At 41.6% G+C, this 13,498-nt stretch overlaps 1 pseudogene; it reads left to right on the forward strand.

Moving 5' to 3' along the window:
- Positions 1-491: 491 nt before the first annotated feature.
- On the forward strand, positions 492-12,060 carry LOC136507388 (methionine S-methyltransferase-like; annotated as a pseudogene).
- The last annotated feature ends 1,438 nt before the right edge of the window (positions 12,061-13,498 follow it).

Consider the following 13,498-nt stretch of genomic DNA (forward strand, 5'->3'; position numbering starts at 1 on the left):
TGACCCGGCCCGACCACTAGCTTGCGCGCGCGCGCGACAGGTAAGATATATGTAATGTAACGTAACGTAAAGACAGCAACAAATAACAAGAAGCACAGTCAGTGGGTCCATATATAAAAACCCAACTTGCATGCAACACGCATTATTGATGAACATAACATACATACGGAGAGGAGTAATTATCAGTGTGCTCAACGACCGCGGAAACGTTCTTTATTTGAGCTTTTTTATTCCGTTGCAGCCCACACGTTATTTTTGCTAGTTATTATATATAGGAAATAAATATATGAATATACATGACGAGAGGTAGCACAAAGGTCGTCGTCGACCATCGGCCTGTTCGACAGGTCATAAACGATCGTGTATTATTTACTGCTAGTTAATTTAGTGTGAGAGAAAAATATTATTCTAGTTTATAAATCACGATCGCAAGCGGACAAGCTACATGTCTGCCCCCGTCTATAAAAGTCACCAGCCATATGATTCTTTGCCAGTACTGCAGCACCGGCGGGGAAGCAAATAAGGCAAGGCTAGGTACGACGACGACCTTTAGATATATATATATAGCTACCTCGCCGGCCGGCCTCGATCGTCCATCCTAAACCGACGGGCGGCGCTATATATCCACACCACACGGTGATCTCTATCGATCGATCGATCGATCAAAGAGACGGTCGATGGGCAGCGTGGGCGTGGCGGCGGATGACATGAGCAGCGTCGTCGTCAAGGAGTTCCTGCAGCGGTGCGAGCCCTCCGGCGACGCCGCCTACGGCGAGCTCAGGGCGCTGCTGGCGCGCCTCCACGACCCCGCCACCAGGCGCGACGCCCGCGTCTTCCTTGCCGCGCTCCGCCGGCAGCAGCAGCAGAGCTCGTCGGCCGGCGGCGGCGGCGACCGAACACATGAGAACTTCTTCCGGCGCTTCGGCTTCCGCATCCAGGAGCTGCTCCTCCAGGATCCCACCACCACCGACATCACCGCCTCCACCTTCCTCTCCACCAACGCCGCAGGTATATATATATAGAAACGTATATTATAGTATAAATAAACTCGCTCTTGTTTCCTTTTCTTGTTTTGGAAATTGGAAATATATATAGATATACTATATAATAAGAGGACACAAACTAATTAAGGAAGCCGTCAATATAATGCTGCTAATAAGTAGTAGGAACTAAATAATTAATCATCGTCGTCGTGCAATGTCCGTAGTAGCCGACACCGACACATTATTATCATCATATATCAGTTGCTTTCATTCACTAACAAAAACATAAACTTAATTACTACCACCACTACTAACACACACAACAATGAGAGATTTGGATAAGTATGCACAGTTTCCACATAGGATATATTATATGATAATGCATCACACACTGCACTGTATTGCAATTGCAACACACACACAATAATGCAAGTACATACATACAGTGGTTGAGAGAGATGGTGACAACCCACGATCCATCATATCGTTAAATAATACAGTTTCCAGTGTAGCACCGCCATACAAAATTCAAGTGTCTCTGCACTTGGCACATCACGCACATTCTCACTCCGTACTCTTCTTGTTTGATTATTGCATGTGGGGGCGGTGCTTTGCTTGCTTGTACCAACCTGCAGATTTTTCTGTACATAACTATGAGCTAGTAAAACCACCACGTACTATCGGCTTTGCCTCCTTCCCGCTCTATATATACCGAGGACATAAAAGGTCGTTTGGACGGAGTCATGCCGAGCAAAGCTTATATATACATAGCTGCAAATTAAAAGCCCTTGCATGAAACACCCTATATATTGAAAGAGAAAGTTATAGCTAATTAAGTGGGATCCGATCCAATAATCCAAGGTTGCTTGTCTCTTCAATTCGATCTGGTCATTATCCATGCATGCATTACCACTTGCATTGGTCCTTCCCGCTCCACCCGTCAACGTCGTCGATCACCGTCACTGTCACAAAGAAAAGAAACACAGAAGCAGGCATATGACCATCAACGTATACCGTCACCGTCACCGCCACAAAGAAAAGAAACACAGAAAGTTAAACATATATATTTGACAAGGCTGAATGAAGCATGATAGTCGATCCACACTTGAATAGTAAGATAGTTCCATTAAGATCAAGACTTCCAAATAAAGCTACAGATTGTTGAATGGACACCGCACCATCACCGTACCATTTATACCTCACAAGTCACGACCCCTTCCATGGTGATGGAGCGAGATGGAACATTTCCGGGCGATAAATTAAAGAAAAAACAAGTCCAAATTAAAGCCATTATTCGAATATATCCTACTGATCTGATCCCTCGGTCTTCGAATGGCAAGGGCGAAAAGGACACATGTGTCCCTACTCTTTTTTATTCTTCACGTGTATTGATCGGACTTGGACAAAAGCAAACGATTCGCATCGAACATCTATATATAATAACATATATACTTTTTTAAGATACTACACCTATTCATAATTAAGCTAGAGTTGTATTTTTGAGACAACATATGGGTGCTGCAGTGCTAGAATTACAATCTTCTCCGGAAGGAGTATAATCATTTTACCAAAACCTACCTAATAGGGAAAAAGAAACATGCATGCTGCCCCTAATAAACTGACAAAGGTAATAATAAGATTTAGCACACGCTAGCGAAAAGTAAGAGTGCATTTCTATTGATGGCCGGCCGGATTGTCTTTTTTTTTTCTTTCGGTTTTGCATCGATTGGCCTTGTGATCCACGAGAACTAAAAAAGAGGAAGAATATTATTTATTTCAATTCAACAACGACAGAAAGGTAGATCCGTATCGGACCTGGATCCGTGAAAAGGATCGGAAAGCTGCCTTGCCTAGTTGCCTTCCCTACTCACCTAACGCACGCCACGTACGTATGCCAATGAGACGAGCCTGCCTCTCCTTTTCTTTCGAAAAAAAATTGTGGACCACAGGATTTTTAATTTTTTAGGCAACGAGAAGTAGAGAGGAGTATTTTTTAGAATATAAAAAGTATAAATTTACAGGCAATTATTAGAAGTTTTTTTTATAAAAAATACCACGTCTCTTATTTTTTTAATTATATTCAAGTTTTTTTTCTAAAATAAAAGGCACCTCAATTCCATAGCATTTCTTTCGCAGGGTACAACACGACGCACACACTTCATACTCACACCACACACACGCGCATAAGTCCATACACATGCAAAGTGACTTGGAGGTTCTAGCCCCCGTGGGTGGGAAACACACAAGCGTGCGTATACCCTACCTTTCTTTGGGAAAAAAAATAGAAAACACTTTGCTACATCAGGTTCAAATACTAGTGGGTAGCGCTTCTCAGTGGACAGTCCTTCCAGCCGACCAAAGGACCTTTTACCAATTCTATAGCATTAGATGTACTTTGTGGGACTTGTTTCTTGTGTTCAAAGGCGATAGGAAGGGAGATGCAACCAAATTTATGATTTACTCCACTCGTCCCGTAATATAGTTCATTTTAAAAATTTTAAGACAACTTAAGGAAACACTCAAATGACGTATGTACCCATGAATTATACCCTATTAAAGAATTTCTCCACAAATTATGGTTTTCTTTTTTAAAAAAAATTACCAAATCTAGGCATAGTCATCACATAGAATGCACTATATTTTAGTATAAATTTTAGAAGTTACAATGCACTATATTTCAGGACGGAGGGAGTATGGCTTAAATTATATTCAACCTAGTGTTAACAAAAAATATATATACTAGGATGCTATCTGATTGTCTTCGAGCCCCCCAACGTTCGTTCTTAATTAATGAAAATATCCTTGATAAATTCTTTCACAGTTGTTTGTCTTTCATAAACCTAAGAATTTCACCCCTGACTATGAAATACGAATGCCCCCCTGGCTATCCCTATCAATCATTACTCCAACGATTCGGAGGCTGACATAATAGGAACAGAATCCTACAAATGTTATCCCATGCTAATGTATCCAAAGGGGTGCCTTGCTTTGAGCACTCTAATTTCTTGAAAGTAACAGCGTCGGAGGCACAACCCAGACAATTAAGGCCAAGAGCGCATTGCCGACAGAAGGGTTGAGTAAGTCGGTTCTCGCCGTGAGGCGGACCACCCGACATGACCCAATGTCCAATTACGAGCTTTTTAATTGCAACAACTTAAATATATGCTATTGGGGATGGAATTAACATGGCTACCGGCACCAGAGACTTGCCCTCCAGTGGATCCTTGTTAAGGGATTAGATTGTACCCATTCCAATTACCCGACACTAACACCCCCTGATATTATTATTTATTATCACTACCTCCTCATGTCATGATAGGGTAATTTGCGCTCATGTTGCATTCTTTGGATGTGATAGTCGTTTCTCAGGCTCCCTCTCTGGAATCGAACCTTAATTCTCGGTCACCTGTCACCACCGTGGTAGGCACCTATCCTACCATCGAAGTTGCTAGGGTAGAAATTAGAATGATGCGCCGCCGGCACGAGTATCGTGCGACCCGCCAAGTTATCATGAATCGTCGGATCAACGAGTAAAGCCCATGTAAGCCTTTTATCTAAAAATGTGTCCTCCCGGAAGTCAGGGTTTTTTATTGCACGGCTCTAGAATTACTATGGTTATCCGAGTAATATGTACCATCAAACAAATTATAACTGATTTAATGAGTCATTCACAGTTTCGCAGTTTGAATTAGTTTATACTTGCATATGTATGGCTTAACCTTTAAGGCAAGCATAGCTCTAACACTCATTCTATAATATATATATGCCTACACATTATTTGTAGCTATAAAGTACTTATAATTTTCAATAAAAACTAGTTATAACTATGTGGTATAAAAAATTACGTGGCGAGGGACTATTGTTTATTACCGTCACAAAGTAAGCACAAAACTCAAGACAAATACTTCATCTATCCTAAATTATAAGTTATCCAAACTTTCTTGAAAAATCAAAGCATCTCAAATTTGACCAAATTCATATAATAAAATGATAACATTTATAATACCAAATAAATATTATTCGATTCTTTATTAATTATATTTTTTATAGTATGCTTATTTGAAATTTGGTCAAATTTCAGATGCTTTGACTCTAAAAAAAAATTAAAATGACTTATAATTTAGAACTGAGGGGTATTAGACATAAAAAATAAATTCAAAATCCGGTTAACCTGCGGTAAGGTAAAAACAGATAAAATCATTTTACTTGTTTACCCCTGTGTCCCTATTGTCCTCCCACCGACCCCCGTGCCCTCGTCGTCGACGGCGGCGTCGCCTCGTCGGCCCGGCCCACCACCGCCGATAAAGGCCCCTTCCCCGCCATTTTCTTTCCACCTCACGCTCCGTCTCCTTCCTCCCACCTCGCACTCTCCTCGAACCATCCAACCATCTCCCCCACCCGCGGTCTCCAGACCAATCCGATGGCGGCCCCGGCGGGCGAGGACAAGGACGTCGACGCCTTCCTCGCGGACTGCACGCCCTCTGGCGACGCCGCGTACGGCGCCGCCAAGGCCGTGCTCGAGCGCCTCCACGCCCCCGCCACCCGCCCCGCCGCGCGCCGCCTCCTGGGCGCCGTCTGCCGACGCTTCGCCGCCTCCCGCGCCGCGGGGGAGGAGTGCTTCCGCACCTTCCACTTCCGCATCCACGACGTCGTCCTCGACCCACACGTACAAGGTCCTGCTGCCTCTACTACATCCACTGCTTCTACATCTCTCATCCGCCACGCCATGCCACGCCACAGCCACAGATTTGTTGTCGTTTTCGTCAGTTTTGGTTGTATTTGGACTGCACTCCGCGATCTGCTTTTCATCAAATCAAATCTTGCGCCCACGTGATTTTCCATGCACATTTTTTACGGCCTGTCACCAGTAATCCGTGGTAAAATCTGCCCATAATTTTCATTTTCATTGTAAAAAAAGAAGAATCTTGTGATACCTCCACTACCCGCTACTTTTGTTGTAACTAGTTTCAGTACCGGACCCATGGTTTTTCATCGAAAACAATTATCTTTATATACGAAAAAGAGCGGAATTATGCCTACAGTACAGTACCCATAGGATCTTCCGGAACCATGTGGCCGTCGCATAATAATAATGCTATCGGACCATGTGGCCGATGCATAATGCTATCGTTTGCTACAGGGATTTATGTGTACACTTCTGTAAAGCTCTGGTTTCCATGCTCGTTATCCAGGGAACAATTTGCTTTGGTTGTTGAATAATTTAGATTATCTGTTTGTCTACTGCACATAAAAGGCAACTCTTTCCTTCATCTGTCTTCTACAGCCTCGTATACGATCGTGAATTATAAGTTGGAGCAGTATTTTTCTCTCACACCGAACCAGCCAGCAGTAAATAATCCACGATCGTTTACGCCGAAACGAACAGGCTGCTAGTCTTTTTTTTTTGTGTGGGGGGGGGGGGGGGGGGGGGTAAATTATTTACTTTATTAAATGGCATCAGCCTTGTCTTCAGAATTTTCCATTATATAAATATGTGTCCCTCGTGCAAGGCATGTTGTCAGGATGATTCACTCTGACTACATTGTGAATTAGAAATGTCAGTTGAGTATCTCTTGGATTCCCACTGGACAAGCTTGCATTTTAACGGCAGCATATCTTTTACTTGTTTTTTTTATGTTGCATTGAGAAGGGAGTTGTTGCATTGGAATGATTATAATTTATTAGATTGTAACACTATCTATAGTCCATTACCTGATAGGAGGTATATTGTTGTCATTTGGGTGTATAAACTGTTGTCTCTTGTTGGCTTTGGCCCAGTGACAAAAGCTTCCAGTATATCAGCACACAAATTCTACCAAGGATCTAGCACACCTGGTTTTATTATAACAAATTTATAAACTGCTTCTAGGTTTCCAACAAAGGAAGAAGCTGACAATGATGGAGATACCAAGCATCTTCATTCCTGAAGATTGGTCCTTCACTTTCTACGAGGGCCTCAACCGTCATCCAGACTCCATTTTCAGGGACAAGACAGTAGCAGAGCTGGGATGTGGCAACGGTTGGATATCCATTGCTCTTGCAGAAAAGTGGTGCCCTTCAAAGGTTGACCTTTCTTTTCCTGTGCACATTTTTTTGTACCCTTAATTCCCCATTGGTAGCATAAGCTGATCTGGGAGCACTTTTACACTTGGGCATTTGTTCATGTTACAAGATGGGTTATGAGCTTTTGACTTGCCTAGTGCACCTGAGGAAACAACATCCAGTTTTATTTGCATTCAGCTTGACATGAGCCTCTCATTTTAATCATTTGTCTGGGCAAATTTTTTTTTTGTTGGAATCCAAACTAACTATTTTTTTAACAAAAAATCTTTGAAGGTCTATGGTCTGGATATAAACCCAAGAGCTGTGAAGATTGCAGGGATAAACCTGTACTTGAACGCATTAGATGACGATGGTCTCCCAATATATGATGGGGAGGGGAAAACATTGCTCGATAGAGTTGAATTCTATGAATCAGATCTCCTTTCTTACTGTAGAGACAACCAAAGATAGAGCTTGATCGCATTGTTGGATGCATACCACAGGTACAATTCAAGAGTCAATTGTTCCCCATGCTTTGGTGAGATGAAAATGAAAGAAGAAAAATATTTACTTCCACTATATCTTTATTTCAGATTCTCAACCCAAATCCAGAGGCGATGTCAAAGATTGTAACAGAGAATTCAAGTGAGGAGTTCTTGTACTCCTTGAGTAACTACTGTGCTCTTCAGGTTAGTTGGAGGATGTCTTTCATATATTCGTCTCTCGATCAAAACAAATGCAGTCAGATGCATGAAACCTAAGCCATGCTATTTAATTATAGTGATTTCTCTTCAAGTTCTATGTTGATCTGGAGTTTTGGATCAGAGTAAATATTTTTGATGCACTATTTACTTGTAGCTACATTTTTGGCTATGTGCATTTAAACAATAGACGTCTAAACACCATGTTAAGTGTATGGCATGTTGTTTCTCGAAATGGTGTATGTGAAATTTATTGATAATAGTAGTAGCAACTTCAGCAATGCTATTTATTTGTGTTGTGGTTCTAAGATCCATGCAAGTTGAATATCTTGTAACAATTTTGGATGTATTGAATCCTCTATCAGAGTTGAAGTTAATAGTTGTTTCTAAAAATGTTAGGACAAATGCTGCACGTAGGTTTCCTCAAGTCAATATTTACTATTATTCTAATTTCCTTGTTTGCTGACATTGATATCTTTTCTGCATCCAGGGTTTCGTCGAGGACCAATTTGGCCTTGGGTTGATTGCACGGGCAGTGGAAGAAGGGATATCTGTCATAAGCCTTCAGGTATTATGGTATTCAACATGGGAGGTCGACCAGGACAGGGTTGTCTGTGAACGTCTATTTCGACGGCGTGGATTTCGCATCACTAAGCTCTGGCAAACCAAAATTATGCAAGGTAGTAAGGCTGTGGCACACTAGAATATTTTCCGTGTCTGTAGTATGTTCTGGCTATTTCTTGATGCTTTATTTTGTTTAGCATCGTTACTAATTAATTGGTTTGCTTGCAGGCTGCTGACACAGATATATCAGCTTTGGTTGAAATTGAGAAAAATAGCAGACATCGCTTTGAGTTCTTCATGGATCTTGTTGGGGATCAGCCTATCTGTGCTCGCACAGCCTGGGCATACTTGAAATCTGGTGGCCGCATTTCACATGCTTTGTCTGTGTATAGCTGTCAACTTCGCCAACCCAACCAGGTTACTTTGTGTTCCCTAATGATTTCTAAGAGTAATAATGTGGCAGTTGGAATAGTACTCTGATTATTGAACTTTCAGGTGAAGAAAATATTTGAGTTTCTTAAAGATGGATTCCATGAAGTCAGCAGTTCCCTTGATTTATCCTTTGACGACGATTCTGTAGCTGACGAAAAAATTCCCTTCCTAGCATACCTTGCTAGTTTTCTGAAAGAGAATAAGTCAAATCCCTGTGAGCCACCAGCTGGATGTCTAAACTTTCGGAAACTTGTCGCTGGATTTATGAAGAGCTACCATCACATTCCTCTAACTCCTGATGTAAGATTTGTCTAAATTTGTCTTATAATCTACCAGTTCTATGTTTCTTGCCTATGATTCACATGATACTCATTTTTCTCCTGTCACTAGAATGTCGTTGTGTTCCCTTCTCGCGCTGTGGCAATAGAGAATGCTCTTCAATTGTTCTCACCGGCGCTTGCAATTGTTGATGAACATTTGACCAGACACTTGCCCAAGCAATGGTTAACATCCTTAGCAATTGAGGTACCTTGCTTACTCTGTTATACCGTGTGAATGGTCATGGGTCTGGATGTTCCGCAATACACACAATTTTTTATGAAATTTCAGGGAAGAGCAGATTGTAATCACGCCGACGGTACAGTCACTGTAATTGAGGCACCACGCCAATCAGATTTACTGATTGAGTTGATCAGGAAGCTGAAGCCTCAGGTGGTTGTTACTGGCATGGCTCAATTTGAGGCTATCACCAGTGCTGCTTTGAGAACTTACTAAACGTAACAAAAGATGTTGGCTCCCGGTTGTTCCTGGATATTTCTGAGCATTTGGAGTTGTCTAGTCTGCCAAGCTCTAATGGCGTATTGAAATATCTTGCTGGAAAGACATTACCATCACATGCAGCTATACTGTGTGGTTTAGTAAAGAATCAGGTGCCTACAACTTTAGCACATCAATTGATTTCCATTGGTGCACTGGACTGGCATGCTGTTATCTTTTCCATTTGTAATCACTTTATCTGATTTTGTGGATTAAACTTGTAGGTGTATTCTGATCTGGAAGTTGCTTTTGCCATTTCTGAAGATGCAGCTGTATATAAAGCGTTATCACAAACTATTGAGCTATTGGAAGGCCACACTTCTCTGATCAGCCAGCACTATTACGGCTGCCTTTTCCATGAGCTTCTGGCATTTCAAATTGCTGACCGGCATCCACAGCAAGAGGTAAAGGGTTTACCTCATCCATAAACCATGCTTACCATTAACTTTCATGCTCAACAGTTTCCCTTTGTAACGATTAATGAACCTTCCCCTTAGCATAAGTCAGGTAGTCCTTATCTTCACCTAGTTGGATAGTAGCTACTCCCTCCGTTCCAAATTATAAGTCGCTTTGACTTTTTTGGTTCATCCATTTTGCTATGTATTTGGACATATTATTATATCTAGATGCATAGCAAAATGAATGTACCAAAAAAGTCAAAGCGACTTATAATTTGGAACGGAGGGAGTACTCAAAATGAACAGCTAAATGTGTAGTAGGATGGCTTATTTTGTTTTCCAGACCTTAATAGTGGTATCCTTTTATTGTTGCATTATTTATCCTTGCTCTTTTTCAGAGACAACCTGCAGAAGGAATACCTCAGCAGATGATAGGATTTTCTGATCCAGCTATGTCTACCCTAAAGGCTGCTGAATTTTTCGTTCCTGATTCAGCTGAATCCAGCATTATTCATATGGATTTAGATCGCAGCTTTCTGCCAGTACCTTCTGCAGTGAATGCCTCTGTTTTTGAAAGTTTTGTCAGGCAGAACATCACTGATTCTGAAACTGATGTCCATTCCAGCATCCAACAGCTGGTGAAAGATAGCTATGGTTTATCCGCAGATGGTTGTTCAGAAATTATCTATGGCAACACCTCCATAGCACTCTTCAACAAGCTTGTTCTTTGTTGCATGCAAGAACAGGGCACCTTGCTTTTCCCTTTGGGCACCAATGGCCATTACGTCTCTGCAGCAAAGTTTGTGAACGCAAACACCTTGACTATACCAACAAATTTTGATACAGGATTCAGGATTGAACCAAAGGTTCTAGCTGACACTCTTAAGAATGTATCTCGGCCATGGGTGTATATTTCTGGCCCCACGATCAACCCTACTGGTTTTCTGTACAGTGACAATGATATTCAAGAACTGCTCTCTGTATGCGCTGAATATGGAGCTAGGGTAGTGATAGATACCTCCTTCTCTGGCCTGGAGTACCAAACTGATGGCCGGAGTCAGTGGAATCTGGAAGGATGCCTTTCCTCTTTGAAACGTTCAAAGCCATCATTCTCTGTGGTCCTGCTTGGAGAGCTGTCCTTTGAGTTGACTGCAGCAGGGCATGACTTTGGGTTTGTGATATTGAGCGACTCATCATTGGCTGAGACGTTTCATAGTTTCCCCAGCTTGAGTCGGCCGCACATCACATTGAAGTACACTTTCAAAAAGCTACTGGGCCTTAAGAACCAGAAGGATCAGCATTTCTCCAATCTAATGGTGGAGCAGAAGGAGGAACTGAAGAATCGTGCCAACCACTTGATAAAGGTTAGCCCATCATACACTCTGAAACTCTTGTCTGATTCCATCTATGATCTATCCTTTTTCACACTTGTGCCCCGTTGAAGTAAGACCAACTGAACGTAGCTGATTATACCCATTTCATTTCACTACATTTAAATATCTGGCTGCGACTTGATAAACACATCTGGCTATGAACTGAATGTTATATTGGTCAGTCATCCTCATTTTGTCATTGTACAATGAACAGACACTGGAGAGCTGTGGCTGGGATGTTGCCATTGGTTGCGGTGGCATCTCAATGCTGGCGAAGCCCACTGCCTACATCGGGAAGCCCTTCAAAGCCGATGGTTTTGAGGGCAAGCTGGATGCGAGCAACATCAGGGAAGCCATCCTCAGGACCACTGGGCTCTGCATAAACAGCAGCTCCTGGACGGGGATCCCTGAGTACTGCCGGTTCAGCTTTGCTCTGGAGAGCGGCGAATTCGAGCGTGCAATGGGATGCATAACTCGGTTCAAGGAGTTGGTTCTGGGAGGCAGTGGCCAGGCTCAGATGAATGGTGTCTGATGGTACGCTTTTGGGAGGCAATCCATCTTTGTTTGGAAACCTTATACGCACCTTAGCGCTTTGTACTAGTGGTAATATTGTTCCGGGTGATGGAGATATCAAACATGTGAATTGAATGTGCACGGAGAATAATGAAGCAAAGGAGAATGCCGCGCCCATTCTGTCTTCGAATTGCTGTGTTGTGCACGGGGAATAAACATATAAGGCCCTGTTCGCTTCTCTTATAATCCTTACTTTTTAGCTTGTTTTTCAGTCGGAACAGTGTTTTCCTCTCACAGCAAATTAGCTGGAACAGTGTTTCATCTAGTTTTGGTCTCTGGTGCTCAACTGGAGTTGAATAACCTATGGAGGTCACGGAGCTTTTACTGTTTCCATTTCTAGTTTTTCTACTAACACATATACCACCACCCCATATCTCTTCCACTTGTCCCAAGCACCAATAATAAACAAACACTGGAAAGTTATTTCAGGCCTTTGATCAATTTTTTTCATTAAAATACACGAAATTTGTAGTGTAAACTGATGCCATTAGATTGTCCTGAGACAAGTAGTTATGACTATGATATTGTACCATGTAAATGACCCAGAAATACAAAATAGAGTATAGGCCAAAATATATTGTACAACTACACATTAATTTCAAACGGAGGGAGAAGAAGCTGGTGAGAATTGGTTTCCAATCATCTATAGTATATTATTAATTATTTTTTGAAAGCTATTAATCAATTATTTTTTTACAAAACCTCCTAGGCATCTTGTACCTGAATTATATTAAAGACAACAATAACATGTAAAGGAGAGATCACACGGGAAAAATATAATGAAATTTGATGAAGTCTTTACCTCACCATATCCATAGCAACCATGGCAACATTATATTGTCTCACATGGCAAATGAAAGACAAACAGCTAGCTGAGTGCCCGATGGTTTTTCAAGACCACAACAATAGTCTGTCTGAAGAGTTAATTTGTAGAACTACTAAGGATCTGTTTGGAAAGACGAAAAAATTTCTTGCATTCCAAGCAAGTCCTAAAGAAGATTGGCGAGACATTGTCCTGAGCCCAAAGTCAGATCTACTTATAGCCACAACCTATCAATGCAACCAACAAACCTCACAAAACCTGTGTCAGTAGTGAGGTGGAGAGAGAGATGTAGAAGACCATTATTCCAAAGAACATCATCATATCTACTTATATGCCACCACCTGTCAATACAACCAACAAACCTCACACAACCTGTGTCACTAGTGAGGTGGAGAGAGAGGTGCATAAGACCATTATTCCAAAGAACATCGTCAGAGCATCTCCAATAGTCCAAAAAAAAGAATGATAAATCAATAAGTATTCCAAGCGGCTAAAAAAAGTTTAAAGCATATGTATTGGGTCCTTTCAACAGTTTTTAAAATCTCACTCCTAAAATATAAAATACAATTTTGCATCAAGAACCCTAGACTATATTCAAAATCACCGTAATCACTTCTATACTTTCTTTATCTCTTATACATTTGCAGTGGGTTTCTACTCCTTATTCTTCCTCACGTCCTTCTACCTCCAGATTGGCCGATTGATATGCGCGCCTATATTCCCGCGCAATTGGGTCGATTTTCCCAAGTACAAAAAGATTAAGAGTTGAGATAGGGAGTTGTTGGAGAAAAAA

Source organism: Miscanthus floridulus, chromosome 1, assembly GCF_019320115.1.
Source record: "Miscanthus floridulus cultivar M001 chromosome 1, ASM1932011v1, whole genome shotgun sequence".
NCBI lineage: Eukaryota > Viridiplantae > Streptophyta > Magnoliopsida > Poales > Poaceae > Miscanthus > Miscanthus floridulus.